Raw genomic sequence first — 6,708 nt, forward strand, 5'->3', positions numbered from 1 at the left:
TAATCGCAACCAGGTATAATTGACTGTTTCGGTGTGGTACCGCATTGCTACGATGATCCAACCCAGAAAGAGGCCAGGATCTGGCCAACAAGTATGCGAAAAATGCGAAAGTATGAGCCAGATGATTGCAAATACCAGAACTAACCCAGACATAACCAGCGTTATCCTCTAAAATACGAATCGGAACATGCTTTTAATGACTGTTTCAGTGTGGTACCACATTACTACGTGATCCAAACCAGGAATAGCCCAGGATCGGGCCAACAAGAATGCGCAAAATGCGAAAGTATGAGCCAGATGATTGCAAATACCAGAACTAACCCTGACATAACCAGCGTTATCCTCTAAAATACGAATCGGAACAAGCTTTTAATGACTGTTTCAGTGTGGTACCACATTACTACGTGATCCAAACCAGGAAAAGCCCAGGATCTGGCTAACAGGTATGCGAAAAATGCGATAGTCCGAGCCAGATGAGGGCAAATACCAGACCTAACCGAGACATAACTGGCGTTATCCTCGAAAATATTAATCGCAACCAGGTTCAATTGACTGTTTCGTTGTGGAACCACATTACTACGGGATCCAAACCAGAAAAAACCCAGGATCTGGCCAACAAGTATGCGAAAAACGTGATAGTACGAGCCAGATGAGGACAAATCCCAGACCTACCCGAGACATAACCGGCGTTATCCTCTAAAATATTAATCGCAACCAGTTTAATTGAGTGTTCCGGTGTGGAACCTCATTACTACGGGATCCAAAACAGAAAAAGCACAGGATCTGGCCAACTAGTATGCGAAAAACGCGGAAGTATGTGGCAGATGATAGCAAATACCAGAACTAACCCAGACATAACCAGCGTTATCCTCTAAAATACTTATAGGAACCAGCTTCTATTCACTGTTTCAGTGTGGTACCACATTGCTACGTGATCCAAACCAGAAATGGGCCAGGGTCTGGCCAACAAGTATGCGAAAAATGGGAATGTCCGAGCCAGATGAGGGCAAATACCAGACCTAACCGAGACATAACCGGCGTTATCCTCAAAAATATTAATCGCAACCAGGTATAATTGACTGTTTCGGTGTTGTACCACATTATTACGTGATCCAAACCTGAAAGAGGCCAGGATCTGGCCAACAAGTATGCGAAAAATGCGAAAGTATGAGCCAGATGATTGCAAATACCGGAACTAACCCAGACATAACCAGCGTTATCCTCTAAAATATTAATCGCAACCAGGTTTAATTGACTGTTTCGGTGTGGTGCCGCATTACTACGTGATCCAAAACAGAAAAAGGCCAGGGTCTGGCCAACAAGTATGCGAAAAACGCGAAAGTACGAGACAGATGGGGGCAAATCCCAGACCTAACTGAGACATAACCAGCGTTATCCTCTAAAATAGTAATCGCAACCAGGTTTAATTGACTGTTTCAGTGTGGTACCACATTACTACGTGATCCAAACCAGAAAAAGCCCAGGATCTGGCCAACAAGTATGCGAAAAACGCGAATATATGAGCCATCTCATGATTGCAAATACCAGAACTAACCCTGGAATAACCAGCGTTATCCCCTAAAATACGCATCGGAACATGCTTTTAATGACTGGCTCAGTGTGGTACCATATTACTACGTGATCCAAACCAGAAAAAGCCCAGGATCGGGCCAACAAGAATGCGAAAAATGCGAAAGTACGAGCCTGATGGGGGCAAATCCCAGACCTAACTGAGACATAACCAGCGTTATCCCCTAAAATATTAATCGCAACCAGGTATAATTGACTGTTTCAGTGTGGTACCACATTACTACGTGATCCAAACCAGAAAAAGCCCAGGATCTGGCCAACAAGTATGCGAAAAACGCGAATATATGAGCCAGATGATTGCAAATACCAGAACTAACCCTGACATAACCAGCGTTATCCTCTAAAATACGAATCGGAACATGCTTTTAATGGCTGTTTCAGTGTGGTACCACATTACTACGTGATCCAAACCAGGAAAAGCCCAGGATCGGGCCAACAAGAATGCGCAAAATGCGAAAGTATGAGCCAGATGATTGCAAGTACCAGGACTAACCCTGACATAACCAGCGTTATCCTCTAAAATACGCATCGGAACATGCTTTTAATGACTGTTTCAGTGTGGCACCACATTACTACGTGATCCAAACCACGAAAAGCCCAGGATCGGGCCAACAAGAATGCGCAAAATGCGAAAGTATGAGCCAGATGATTGCAAATACCAGAACTAACCCAGACATAACCAGCGTTATCCTCTAAAATATTAATCGCAACCAGGTTTAATTGACTGTTTCGGTGTGGCACTGCATTACTACGTGATCCAGACCAGAAAAATCCCAGGATCGGGCCAACAAGAATGCGAGAAACGCGAAAGTACGAGCCAGATGAGGACAAATCCCAGACCTACCCGAGACGTAACCGGTGTTATCCTCTATAATATTAATCGCAACCAGTTTAATTAACTGTTTCGGTGTGGAACCTCATAACTACGGGATCCAAAACTGAAAAAACCCAGGATCTGGCTAACAAGTATGCGAAAAACGCGAAAGTATGAGCCAGATGATTGCAAATACCAGAACAATCCCAGGCATAGCCAGCGTTATCCTCTAAAATACTAAGCGGAACCAGCTTTTATTAACAGTGTGGTACCACATTACTACGTGATCCAAACCAGAAAAAGCCCAGGATCTGGCCAACAAGTATGCGAAACGTGCGAAAGTACGAGGCAGATGAGGGCAAATCCCAGACCTAACCGTGACATAACCGGCGTTATCCACTAAAATCTTTATCGCAACCAGGTTTAATTAACTGTTTCGGTGTGGTACCGCATTACTACGTGATCCAAACCATAAAAAGGCTAGGATGAGGCCAACAAGTAAGCGAAAGATGCGAAAGTACGAGCGACATGAGGGCAAATACTAGACCTAACCTAGACATAACCGGCGTTATCCTCTAAAATATTAGTCGCAACCAGATTTAATTGACTGTTTCGGTGTGGAACCACAATATGACGGGATCCAATCTACAAAAAACCCAAGACCTGGCCAACAAGAATGCGAAAAATGCGATAGTCCGAGCCAGATGAGGGCAAATACCAGACCTAACCGAGACATAACTGGCGTTATCCTCGAAATTGACTGTTTCGGTGTGGAACCACATTACTACGGGATCCAAACCAGAAAAAACCCAGGATCTGGCCAACAACTATGAGAAAAACGCGAAAGTATGAGCCAGATGATTGCAAATACCAGAACTAACCCAGACAAAACCAGCGTTATCCTCTAAAATACTTATCGGAACCAGCTTCTATTGACTGTTTCAGTGTGGTACTACATTACTACGTGATTCAAACCAGAAAAGGGCCAGGGTCTGGCCAACAAGTGTGCGAAAAACGCGTAAGTATGAGCCAGATGATTGCAAATACCAGAACTAACACAGACATAACCAGCGTTATCCCCTAAAATACTAATCGGAACCTGCTTTTATTGACTGTTTCAGTGTGGTACCACATTACTACGGGATCCAAATCAGAAAAAGCCCAGGATCTGGCCAACAAGAATGCGAAAAATGCGAAAGTACGAGCCAGATGGCGGCAAATCCCAGACCTAACCGAGACATAACCAGCGTTATCCTCTAAAATATTAATAACAACCAGGTTTAATTGACTGTTTCGATGTGGTACCGCATTACTACGTGATCCAAACCAGAAAGAGGCCAGGATCTGGCCAACAAGAATGCGAAAAATGCGAAAGTACGAGCCAGATGTGGGCAAATCCCAGACCCACACGAGACATAACCGGCGTTATCCTCTAAAATATTAATCGCAAACAGGTTTAATTGACTGTTTCAGTGTGGTACCACATTACTACGTGATCCAGACCAGAAAAAGCCCAGGATCTGGCCAACAAGTATGCGAAAAACGCGAATGTATGAGCCAGATGATTGCAAATACCAGAACTAACTCAGACATGACCAGCGTTATCCTCTAAAATACTGATCGGAACCAGCTTCTATTGACTGTTTCGGTGTGGTGCCGCATTACTACGTGAACCAAAACAGAAAAAGGCCAGGGTCTGGCCAACAAGTTTGCGAAAAACGCGAAAGTACGAGCCAGATGGGGGCAAATCCCAGACCTAACTGAGACATAACCAGCGTTATCCCCTAAAATATTAATCGCAACCAGTTTAATTGAGTGTTCCGGTGTGGAACCTCATTACTGCGGGATCCAAAACAGAAAAAGCACAGGATCTGTCCAACTAGTATGCGAAAAACGCGGAAGTATGTGCCAGATGATAGCAAATACCAGAACTAACCCAGACATAACCAGCGTTATCCTCTAAAATACTTATAGGAACCAGCTTCTATTCACTGTTTCAGTGTGGCACCACATTACAACGTGATCCAAACCAGAAAAGGGCCAGGGTCTGGCCAACAAGTATGCGAAAAATGGGAAAGTCCGAGCCAGATGAGGGCAAATACCAGACCTAACCGAGACATAACCGGCGTTATCCTCTAATATATTAATCGCATCCAGGTTCAATTGACTGTTTCGGTGTGGAACCACATTACTACGGGATCCAAACCAGAAAAAACCCAGGATCTGGCCAACAACTATGAGAAAAACGCGAAAGTACGAGCCAGATGGGGGCAAATCCCAGACCTAACCGAGACATAACCAGCGTTATCCTCTAAAATATTAATCGCAACCAGGTTTAATTGACTGTTTCGGTGTTGTACCGCATTACTACGTGATCCAAACCAGAGAGAGGCCAGGATCTGGCCAACAAGAATGCGAAAAAAGCGAAAGTACGAGCCAGATGTGGGCAAATCCCAGACCTACCCGAGACATAACCGGCGTTATCCTCTAAAATATTAATCGCAACCAGGTTTAATTGACTGTTTCAGTGTGGTACTACATTACTACGTGATCCAAACCAGAAAAAGCCCAGGATCTGGCCAACAAGTATGCGAAAAACGCGAATGTATGAGCTAGATGATTGCAAATACCAGAACTAACCCAGACATAACCAGCGCTATCCTCTAAAATACTGATCGGAACCAGCTTCTATTGACTGTTTCAGTGTGGTACCACATTACTACGTGATTCAAACCAGAAAAAGGCCAGGATCTGGCCAACAAGTATGAGAAAAATGCGAAAGTATGTGCCAGATGATTGCAAATACCAGATCTAACCCAGACATAACCGGCGTTATCCCCTAAAATATTAATCGCAACCAGGTTTAATTGACTGTTTCGGTGTCGTACCGCATTACTACGTGATCCAAACCAGAGAAAGGTCAGGATCTGGCCAACAAGGATGAGAAAAATGCGAATATATGATCCAGATGATTGCAAATACCAGAACTAACCCTGACATAACCAGCGTTATCCTCTAAAATACTTATAGCAACCAGCTTCTATTGACTGTTTCAGTGTGGTACCACATTACAACGTGATCCAAACCAGAAAAGGGCCAGGGTCTGGCCAACAAGTATGCGAAAAATGGGAAAGTCCGAGCCAGATGAGGGCAAATACCAGACCTAACCGAGACATAACCGGCGTTATCCTCTAATATATTAATCGCATCCAGGTTCAATTGACTGTTTCGGTGTGGAACCACATTACTACGGGATCCAAACCAGAAAAAAACCCAGGATCTGGCCAACAACTATGAGAAAACCGCGAAAGTACGAGCCAGATGGGGGCAAATCCCAGACCTAACCGAGACATAACCAGCGTTATCCTCTAAAATATTAATCGCAACCAGGTTTAATTGACTGTTTCGGTGTTGTACCGCATTACTACGTGATCCAAACCAGAGAGAGGCCAGGATCTGGCCAACAAGAATGCGAAAAAAGCGAAAGTACGAGCCAGATGTGGGCAAATCCCAGACCTACCCGAGACATAACCGGCGTTATCCTCTAAAATATTAATCGCAACCAGGTTTAATTGACTGTTTCAGTGTGGTACCACATTACTACGTGATCCAAACCAGAAAAAGCCCAGGATCTGGCCAACAAGTATGCGAAAAACGCGAATGTATGAGCTAGATGATTGCAAATACCAGAACTAACCCAGACATAACCAGCGCTATCCTCTAAAATACTGATCGGAACCAGCTTCTATTGACTGTTTCAGTGTGGTACCACATTACTACGTGATCCAAACCAGAAAAAGGCCAGGATCTGGCCAACAAGTATGCGAAAAATGCGAAAGTATGAGCCAGATGATTGCAAATACCAGAACTAACACAGACATAACCAGCGTTATCCCCTAAAATACTAATCGGAACCTGCTTTTATTGACTGTTTCAGTGTGGTACCACATTACTACGGGATCCAAATCAGAAAAAGCCCAGGATCTGGCCAACAAGAATGCGAAAAATGCGAAAGTACGAGCCAGATGGCGGCAAATCCCAGACCTAACCGAGACATAACCAGCGTTATCCTCTAAAATATTAATAACAACCAGGTTTAATTGACTGTTTCGGTGTTGTACCGCATTACTACGTGATCCAAACCAGAGAGAGGCCAGGATCTGGCCAACAAGAATGCGAAAAAAGCGAAAGTACGAGCCAGATGTGGGCAAATCCCAGACCTACCCGAGACATAACCGGCGTTATCCTCTAAAATATTAATCGCAACCAGGTTTAATTGACTGTTTCGGTGTGGTACCGCATTA

The sequence above is a fragment of the Colletes latitarsis genome, unplaced genomic scaffold, assembly GCF_051014445.1.
Source record: "Colletes latitarsis isolate SP2378_abdomen unplaced genomic scaffold, iyColLati1 scaffold0018, whole genome shotgun sequence".
Taxonomy (NCBI): Eukaryota; Metazoa; Arthropoda; class Insecta; order Hymenoptera; family Colletidae; genus Colletes; species Colletes latitarsis.